Below are 11,483 nucleotides of genomic sequence, written 5' to 3'. Positions count from 1 at the left end.
TTCTCTTTTCAAAAGTAGGTTGTTTCTTTTGGATTTATAAGGGGTTTGACTTTAATTTCGTCGAGTATTTGATTTATGACTACAAAGTAGCCAAGGAATCTGCAAAATGGTTTTGGATCCTTAAGCATGAACACATGATATATGATCAAATTTATTCATAAGTTTGGTCAGGTGGGACGTGGTAGGGTTAAAAGTTTTTCACTTTCACTTACCACGTGCCATTGGCTTAGGATATAACAAAGTTAGAGTCACCAACGACTTCTAGATTAGTTTCCCCTTTTTTCATATGCCAATTTGAGACCCAAAAGGCATGCCTCATATTGGCCTTATTATTGGTGACAAGAAATTCAAGTTTTATGGATATTCGGTTGTATGTCTCTTTCGGGTTAAGTAACCATAATTCCAATTATGTACCCTACTTTCCAGAATCTTCGTAAACATCAGTTACATAGTGTCTGATGTAATACTTATAATTATATTATTAGGGAATTTAACTTCGTCCTCTGAATCAACAATGATGGTTGATCAGTTTAGGAAGTCTGTAAAAACGCTTCATTTGATGGACTTCTATATGGTATAGACTATGTCATATTTGGATATCATCATCATCCATTAGCTAGCCTGGTGACAGAAGAGTTCGTTGGAATAAGAAGTGGATTGGATCCAGTCTTGATACCAACTTAATGAGGTGGGCTTGGATGTAGTGTCTTAACCACTTGGTGACCCATGCTAATTCCCAACAAATTGTCTTGACTGGAGTGTAATTAAGTTCACATTCAGTCATCCTTTTATTGATATAGTACACAATTGATTCGAGTTTCTACCCATTTTGAGCCAACATGCTTCCCATGGCTGTGTCTGTTACCGTAAGGTAAAAAATGAGAGGAATGAAGGGTTTGGGTGTTATGAGTATGAGAGGGGATTTTAAGTAATCCTTTATTCTATCAAACATTTATTGATCGTTTCGTTCCATACCAATTTTAGATCTTTCTTTAGAAGCTTAAAAAGCAGATCGCGTGTCATAGTAAGTTTATTGATGAATCAACTAATGTATTAATTTTTCCAAGAAATCCTTGGACCTCTCTTCATATCGAGGTACTAGCATAGCCACGATTGCTTATATTTAGAGGGATCGACTTCGATTCCTCTTTGAATGATTAAGAAGCCTAGCATTGCATCACTTGTGACTCTGAATATACATTTCTTCGGAATGAGTCTTAGTTGATACTTCCTGATTCTCTATAGGAATTTCTCAAGTTTTAGACATGTCCTTTTCGATCCTTTGATTTGATGATCATGTCGTCGACATAGACTTCTACTTCTTTGTGGATCAAGTCATGAAGGATCATAGTGGCTACCCTTTTATAGTTTCTCCTGTATTCTTAAGACCGAAAGGCATATGACACGTTAACAAAAGGTACCTACTTCCATTATAAACGTGATTTTTTCCTTGTCTTGGGGGCCATCAGGATTTGGTTGGATTCTGAATATTTGTCCATGAATTATAATAGTTCATGACCGATAGCGTGGCTCGGCCAATATGTCGATGTGTGGTAATGGTAAGTGATCTTTAGGGTTGGCCTTATTTGATCCCGATTGTCCACACACACATGTATTTTCTCGTTTAAATTAATTTCGATTATCTTTTTCGTTGAAGAGACAATTTCATCCTCGTTTTTTAAGAAGTGTTTAGTTCGAAGTTAAGATCAGAGTAAAAGGAAATATCATTTATACTTATGCATTCGAAATCAACTTCTAATGTTACATCGAGGTTTTTTGGGGGAAAATGACGTAGCGTCATTTGATTAAAAATTCCAAAAGGATAAAAAAATATGTACATGAGTTAATGAATTAGAACAAAACAAACATTTGCTATAATTTTCAAATAACGGAATAACAAAACAAATGAAAATCATAAACAAGACATACAAACAAACAACTCAAACAACAACACTTAGTTTATAATCTCGCCTTAAACATACTAAATTGTGTGACTTCATCGGTAATCCATGCTTCAATTTCGACATAAAGACAAATTGATTTCATTCTTCGGGATTTTCCTCCAAGTACGAGTGAGTGAGTTGCAATCACCCTTATAATCCTCCATACATCCTCAACGTCACATCGCACTCTCTAAAATGCTCTTGAACTTCTTTCCGCCCATACATGATAAATAATATATACAAACCCACATTTAGACAAATCCGAGCGGAATTGATTACCTCTTGCTTTCATAATAGAAACCTTCTTATTGTCTATCCATTCCAAAGGGAAATATGCCAATTCCATTGCTTTCGAAAACCTTTTCCACAACTTAAGAGTAAACGGGCAACAACCGAATAAGTGATTCATTGTCTCCTCATTCCTTTCACAAAATAGGCAATTAGAATTTGTTATGTCCATAAACCTTTTGATGCGATCCCTAGTTGACAGTCTTTCTATAAATAACAATCATATGATGAATTGGTGTCCTCGGGATAACCTTATAAGACCAAGCAATATGAAACTAGTCAACATTATCTTCCCTATCACGAATCAACTCCCAAGCTAGCTTTGTATTAAATTCCCCATCATTCTCAACACTCCAAATAATTGTATGAATAGTATCATCAAAATGAAAAGTGTGAATGAGTTGAGAACTCTTATACCTTATGTAATTCGCCTCAGAAGACCATCCCATTCCCCGTCTTTAGCATCCTGAATAGTGGCTTTATGAAAATATCTTCTTATTCAGGACTCTTTCAAATTCCGCCTTTAGAATGATAGGCCAGTTTTCAAATCAAGGATCATGCCAAAAAAGTGTTCCACGAACATCTCCAATTCGAATATTGAAAACCGGAAGGAAACTATCTTGAGATTGATGATCTTTTTAAGTGACCACGCCATATTATTTCATTTTGCACGTTCATACACTTAAATCGTTTTCATAAACCTCGAATATACCCATTTCACCATATGAATCTTGTTTCCTCTTAATAGCCCAGAAATACCTACGTGTTAGCGCCTTATTCCACTCCATATAATTCCTCAGTCAATTCCACCTTCTTCTTTCGTTACTCACATTAGTCCATTTTACCTTTTTCCCGCCTTATCCTTGATTTTCCCAAATGAAGTCCCGCATAAGATGATCAAGATCCTTCATGACTTTCTTTTGAATAATGATTTGTTGTGCCCCATATCTAATAAAACTCATAGTGACTCCTCATGATCATCAATCCTACCCGCATACGATGATATGTTTTGTTGCCCATCCATGTATTGAATTCTTTACTTTCTCAATGAGTATATACAGTGTGAAATATTGTAGTTACTTCGATGATAACAAAATACCCAGTAACGAACCGGTAGTGTGCTTTCTTTAATAATTTCCGAAAATGACCTCCTTCGCTTCCTCCTTCACACCTCCTATAATGCCAAACTCTTTTCCTGATTGATATTAAAACCTGTAACACTATAGAATATTGTTAATGCTTCCTTATGGTTTAATGGAATGCACATCATGTGTGAGCCACTATGAAACGATAGTCTATGAAACAGATATTAGTAATATTTTCCTCCCTGCATAAAGGATGGTTAGTAAATGGTCGATCTTTTCGGAGTATTGGAAAAAATCTCTCAAAGATCTTCATGAGAATATAACAGGTAAGAAGAGAGATGGTCTCCTTGTCTATCCTATTTCATCCTTGAAAAAACCCACCAAGAATTTCATTTACACTGACAATAAAATGAGGAGGTTGAGATGCATTGCCAAATTCAGTATATAAAAATAATTGGGAAAACTTGAAAACACTCAAAGATCATGAATAGTAGTCCCTTAATTGAATCAAATACTTTCTGAATGTCTATCTAAAATCCACCCAAGGGGAGATAGAGTTCTTACCATAGTTAACTAAAGTCCCTACATAAGAAGAATTGTGCGATATCATTCTACCCAGAATAAAATTAATTGATCTAAATTAACAGATTAGGCAGGACTACTCCTAAGATGTTTATAAATGATTTTAAAAATAATATTGTAAATATCATAACACAAGATCGGTCTAAAATCATGGATCCTACTCGGTATGATACACTTCAAATCAAATTAGCACGATGACATTCCATTGTTTAAGCTCCTACTATTTGGAAAAAATGAGGACACCTGCACAACTTCATGCCCAACCACATCCCAATTCTCTTTAAAGAATCTCGCATTAAACCCGTCTAGTCCCGGACTCTTATCCCCACTCATGCTGAACAATGCTTGTCTAATTCCCTCCCCTACTAAGCATCTCAATCATCTTACGACCTTCCTCAGTAGTAACTTTCTTGGTGAAAAATTGATAGAGCAAATGAATATGTCTTGTAACCTCCTTCATGGTTCCAATTAAATCACAAAATACCTGAATTGCTTCATCATGAACTAATCGCTGACCTTGAACAATATTCCTTCACAAGTCTTAATTATTACACACAATTCTTAATGTTTCTAGCTAAACATTTCCTATAAAAGAAATATGTATTATTATCCCCAAGCAACAACAAATTTTGTCTTGATATTTATTTCACAAAACTCTCCTCATGTGAACTAGAATTATGAAATTAGCATTTGCTTTCTTTTTCTTTCTGGTCAGCTGATGAGACTCCCTTCCCCCAAAATCATCTTCTGGATATTTTAACAGTAATCATTGCTTTAGTCACCCTAAGAGAAATGTTGCTTAACTTCCTCTTTCTAACTTCTAGAGCTGACCTTTAAGAATTCTAAATTTCTAGCTGACTTGGAACATCTTTGATCCTCTAATTTGTTTTGACCACACCTCCTTCAAATGAACTTTAAATTTAAATACTTTTATCTAGAAGTTAAAAAACTTGAAAGGTCTTTTGATTTTGTCCTCTTTTTCTCAAACAGCTTAATGGGACAATGATCAAATTACCCGGATTAAGAATATTGTATCTGACTTTTCGGAAATTTGAGAGCCCATTCCTCATTAACTAATCCTCAATCAATTATATTTTTCCTCTTCTCTTCATTTCTGCGCGTAGAAGACCAAGTGAAAGGAATTACCTGAGTTGTTTATCTTAATGCATCCAACACTTCTTGTACAAATGAATATAATACGTTCAGTCAATCAATCACAACAAAATAATGAACTATCATTAATTTTATATTAATAATTTCTAAAGAATAATATTAATTTTGCAATAACCTTTTCAATATAATTGATATCAATAAAAGAAAAGAAGATAAATAAATGATAAAACAAAAAAAAATCAAACATTAACTAGAAAACTTATCTGAAAGTATAAGTCATAAAATAGTGAGCCATGTCAATAAATGTTTTCCTATCTAGAGTAAGAATAATATAATCCTATAAAACTCCTTTCAAGTTCTACACAATTAAATCTCATCACTTTTATTTATTTATTTATATCTCTTAGTTTATCACAATCATTTATTTATTTATTTATATCTCTTAGTACTAAACATTACAATCATTATACGAAAATAGTTCTAATTGATGTCAACTCCTCTTTCATTAGCGGGTGTAAGATTAGGCTTTTAAGCTACAACAACTTCTAACCATGTAAGGGTGCTCATCTCCTTAATTAATTAGACTTAAGATTTGTCACATTATTTTGGGTCAAATTATTTTGACTAGGTGTTGAAATAATTTACCGTCTGATATTTTGATGATGAAATATTTTATGAGTTTTGATACAGGTGTATTGAGACAATACGTTATTAGACTTGGATCTAATGAGGGTCATTAGATCGATTTTGATTTTCATTTGCATAAAAATTAGACGCACAGTCTAACTCATCGGAGTTAGACGTGCAGTCTATAGACTGGAATTAGACGAAAGTCTAATAGAATTAGATGTACAGTCTAACTCATCGGAGTTAGACGTGTAGTCTAATAGATGTAAGAATTAGACGCAAGTCTAATAAATACACGGAATTAGACGTAAGTCTAATATATTCGGAATTAGACGTATAGTCTAACTCATCAGAGTTAGACGTATAGTCTAACTCATCAGAGTTAGACGTATAGTCTAACTCATCAGAGGTAGACGTGTAGTCTAATATATTTGTAATTAGACTGGCAGTCTAATTGATGCGGATTAGACGTGTGGTCTAATTAATGAAAGTTAGACGTGAGTCTAACTCCTTCAGACAAGTCTGAGGTAGAACCGGAATTAGACGTGCCAGTCTAACTCATGGTGTTAGACGTGCCGGTCTAATGGTTATTGAATAATTAGACGTGTGATCTAATTAGTGAAAGTTAGACGTGAGTCTAACTCCTTCAGACAAGTCTGAGGTATAACCGGAATTAGACGTGCTAGTCTAACTCAGTGGAGTTAGACGTGTCGGTCTAATGGTTATTGAATAATTAGACGTGTGTCTAATTAGTGAAAGTTAGACGTAAGTCTAACTCCTTCAGACAAGTCTGAGGTAGAACCGGAATTAGACGTGTAGTCTAACTCAGTGGAGTTAGACGTACCAGTCTAATGGTTATTATAATTAGATGAGAGTCTAATTCTATTAGACCAGGCGTCTAATAGACGTTTTCTGTTAGAAGGAAATGGCTTATTTCATTAGACAGATTTTCACAATCCGTCTAACTGAAATACGTCTAATGCTCAGTTAAGCAGTACGTCTTGCATTTCTCCTACCAACGTGCTATAACTATACCCTACTTCTGCTCCACTTTCTAGTGAAGATTAGTACAGTAGCTATACGCATCCAATCAAGGAATTCCATGTAAGAGAATTTTCCTCACATTACCCGTTTTGCAGGTACATCCCTAATGGAATATTTGGCGCACTACCAGTGATGTACGGCCACGATCCTTGTGCTCAGAACCTACTGTGTACAATGGACGCTTTCCAATGGAAGAGTGCCACGTATCATTCTTGAAGTTTCGACCGTTAGCTCCTGCTCAGTATTTAACCAATCCTAAGGACAACGGACGAAGCACCGGCTACTTGAAAAATCTTGCTTACTGAAACTACAGAGAATTCAACCTTGAATATTGTGAAGTTTCTTTCTGATTGTACTGTGTGTGAATCGAGAGAGAGCTAGAATCAAAACACCTTTAGCTGAGTGATATTCTTCATCTTGTAATTGAATAGAAAGTGTTATGTTCATAGTGAGCTAAGTGTGTGTAAACTGTATTTGATTCTTATCATCTTATAGTGAATCCTTCCGGTGGTTGGAAGAAGGGGTGACGTAGGTGAGTTTCTCCGAACATCCATAAACAAACTGTTGTGTTCTTCATTTCTGTCATCTTTCATAATTCATCTTGTGCTTCAAACCCCAAGTAAACAATTCCGCCTTGAATCCGTTTAATTGTTTACACAAGTTTGCGTAGAATAGAAATCGAATTAAATCCCTAACAGGATTTCTTTCAACTGTTTTTTCATAAGCCTTCATCCTTAGCCAGACCCCCGTCTCTATCGATAAAGTCGATCCTATCAATTGGTATCAGAGCCTTGTTTCTATTCTCAAGCATCAAGAACCCAAAGCATGTCTTGCAACAATGAAATTCCTCTTCTGTCAAAGGACAACTACGATTTGTGGATGATAAGAATGCAAGCTCACATGGCTGCTATTGACTATGATATGTGGAGTGTTATCACCGATGGCCCCATAAAGATTTCAAAGCCAAGAAGCGAGTGGACCACTGAAGATAAGATGACAAACAACCTGGATATGTTGCTAAGAACATTTTGTTCCAATCACTCAACACGAATATATTTGTGAGATCAAGTCATGTTCACTGCAAAAGAGATATGGGATAAGCTCAACCAGATCACGGTGTGAATTCTCAAGCAAAGAAGAACCAGAAAGCATTCATTTGTAGTCAGAACAAGTCCCAGATGGGCTGACAGCGATATTGAGGAGTCTCCCGCTGAAAAAGAAATGAAGCTGTAACATGTCTGATGGCAGATGACCAATCTAAGGTAATGATATCTCTGCACCAGAATTTACAAACGAGGAGTTAATTAATGCAACTCAATGAAATGGCTATTGAGTACAAAAAGTTAGCTGACTCTTTTTATGAATTGAAAGTTAAATATGAATCAACTGTTTTTTCTCCAAACCAAGAATTTAACCAAAACGTTTTGAAGAAAACTTAACAGAGATCTCATCTGAGAATGAGATTCTCAAAGAACAGATTCAAACTCTTTCATCCGAAAACAAGAGACTAAACTAATATTGTCAGTGCATGGACAAGGACTGGAGATGTTGTCAAAATATCAATCAGCATGTTAAAACCTGCTGGATCTAGATTCGGATTGGGATTTGACAGCAATGACCTTAACCTATCCTGCAAAAGTCAAAACCAAATGACAAGCTTAAGCCAATAAGTTTTGTCAAAGGAAGTATGGACTGACATTGAATCTGATTCTATTCATGAGAAGATTGCTTTCCAAAATGAATAGTTTATGTTCCACCAACTGTTAGCTGGCTTAAAAACAAGCTAGAAAAGGCTAATAAGTCGGTAATTTAAAAACCTGACTCTAAGTCAAGGAGTTTTAAAAGAAATCTTCTTCAAAAAGTTAAAGACTAGTGGCTAGCAGAAAGTCGTCAGCTAAGTCAAAAACATACGCATTAATTACAACTCAAAATGGGAAGTCCATCAGAATAACTCAAATATGCATTCCTAAGGGACCGATTGACCGAGGACCCAATTGAAGGTGGGTACCAACAAGATTGTAAATATCTATTTAGGTAGGTACAAATAAATGAAGGACTGGAGGAATTTTATGGTATCTTGATAGCGATGTTCCAGGCATATGATAGAAAACAGACGACTTCTCACTGATATATCAGATTGCTCTAGACCTAGATCACTTTCGGTGACAACAAGAAGGGTAAGACCATGGGTAATGGTAAGATGATCCATGGTAACCTAACTATTAATGATGTGCTGCTGGTTGACAACTTGTGTTATAACTTAATTATATTAGTCACTATGTGATAATGGTTTGTCAGTAGACTTTCAAACTCATGCATGTTTAGTTAAAGACCAATATGGAAACATTTTATTAACTGGAAGTAGAGTAGGAAACTCATATAAATTGAATTGCGAAAAAGAGACATCTGATCCTATGTGCATGATTGCCAAGAATGACCAGAAATGGTTATGGATAAACGTTTGAAACCATTTGAATTTAAAAACCATCAACAACATTGTTCAACAATTTGGTTATTGGTTACCCCAATCTTCAGTTTTCAAAGGACAAGATAGTGCACTGTTTGCCAGTTAGGCAAATAGGCAGATCTCGTTCAAAGCAAAGGGAAATCACAATCCAGCCGTATCCTAGAACTTTTACATATGGATCTTTCTGGTCCAATTCTTGTAAAGAGTGTAGGAGGAATGAGATTTTCCTTATTGTTATCGATGACTTTTTCACCGTTTTACAGGGGTTGCATTTTTACCATCAAAGATAAAAGTGCTGAAAACTTGATTATGATATTTAAGGGATTCAGAATCAGAAATCTTTAAATATCTCATACATCAGAAGTGATCAGGGAACTGAATTCACTAACAGATACCTATCATCTTTCTGAGGAAGACTGGAATTAGGCACGAGTTGTCTAGTGCGAACTCCACAGCAAAACGCATTGCTGAGAGAAGAGTGAGAACTCTAAAGGAAGCAGCGAGATCTATGCTTTCTGAATCAGACTTTCCTCAGAGGTTTTAGGCAGAAGCCATTAGTACTGCTTGCTATACACAAAATCGTTCAATAATTAACAAACATTTGATAAACTCCCTATGAACTGTATTATGGGAGGAATTCTCACAGTTTCTTACTTTAAGATTTTTGGGTGTAAATGTTTTATCCATAACAATGGAAATGTTTATTTGACTGCTTTTGATGCTAAAGCAGATGAGGATTCATGTTGGGATACTCATTAGTAAGCAAGGCTTACAGAGTATACAACCAAAAGAACACAGACACTGTTGAAGAATCACTTCATGTAGTTTTTGATGAGCCTGTTGAGAGCAAATCCATGAACCCATTGATCTTGCTGATAGACTGCAAAGCGGCTAGTCTTGAGTCTGTAAGTGAAGAAGAAGAAACTTGGACAACGGATGGCTCTATCTGATCCTGTGGCTAATCCGTTTGAAGCTCAACCAGATGTGCAAACTCCTGTTCAACAAGAATTGAGAGTTTGGATGTCGCGGTGTCACCAGTTCAGATGACCAATCCCTTTGGTTCCAACTTCAGATGGAACAGAAATCCTCCACCAGAACGAATAATTAGAAATCCTTTTTCTCCTCGAAGGAAAGACGTCAACTGATGGATGAAATGGCCACTCGGCATTTATTTCTCAAATTGAACCAAAGAAGATTGGTGAAGCTATAGTTGATCCAGATTGGATCAATGCTATGCAGAAGAGTTTAAACCAATTTGATAGTAAATAAAGTGGGGTAAATTACTCCTAGACCAACTGACAAGTCAGTCATAGGAACAATATGGGTCGTTACAACAAGCTTAGTGAAGATTGCTTAGTCATTAGAAACAAAGCTCGTTTAGTTGCTCAAGGATACAGACAAGAGGAAGGTATTGATTTTGATGAGTCTTTTGCACCGGTTGCAAGACTAGAGGCAATCAGAATCTTCCTAGCTATGCATCATTTAAGAACATTAAAGTCTTTCAAATGGATGTGAAAAGTGCATTCTAATGGAAAATTAAGTGAAGAAATATATGTTGAGCAACCCCTAAGTTTCGTAGATCGGTTTTGCCAAATCATGTTTATAGGCGTAACAAGCATTGTATGGTCTAAAACAATCTCCTAGAGCTTGGTATGACACTTTAAACCAAATTCTTGCTTGATCATTATTTTGTTGTTGGAACAGTGGATAAAACCCTGTTCAGATTTACTAAAGATTCTCACATATTACTTGTTCAAATATATGTTGATGACATTATGTTTGGGGTCAACTAACCCCAACTCTATGAGAAATTTGCCAAGCTGATGCAGGACAGGTTTGAAATGAGCATGAGGGAGAACTTATATTCTTTCTTGGGCTTCAGATTCGTCAGATGGAAAACGGAACTCTCATTACCCGGCCAAATACACAAAGAACTGCTAAAGAAGTTTGGTTTGGAGAACAGTTCTGCAACAGCTACTCCAATGAGTTCTTCAGTTAAATTGGATAAAGATGAAGGTGGCCAAAGTGTCGATGTAACAACATATAGAGGACGTCATCGGTTCTTTGCTATATGTAACTGCTAGCAGGCCAGACATTCAATTTGATGTGGTGTTTGTGGCAGATTTCAAGGCTAATCCTAAACTCTCTCATTTTACTGACTGCTGCTAAACGTATTCTTAAATACTTAAGGGAACTCAAAATGTGGGACTGGTGGTATCCGAAGGATTCCAGTTTCAATTTAATTAGTTTTCTCAGATGCAGATTATGTAGGATGCAAATTGATAGAAAAAGTACAAGTGGAACTTGCCAGTTCCTTGGAGATCGTCTAATCAC

Source organism: Impatiens glandulifera, chromosome 1 (genome assembly GCF_907164915.1).
Source record: "Impatiens glandulifera chromosome 1, dImpGla2.1, whole genome shotgun sequence".
Lineage (NCBI taxonomy): Eukaryota > Viridiplantae > Streptophyta > Magnoliopsida > Ericales > Balsaminaceae > Impatiens > Impatiens glandulifera.
This window is presented reverse-complemented; position numbering follows the sequence as displayed.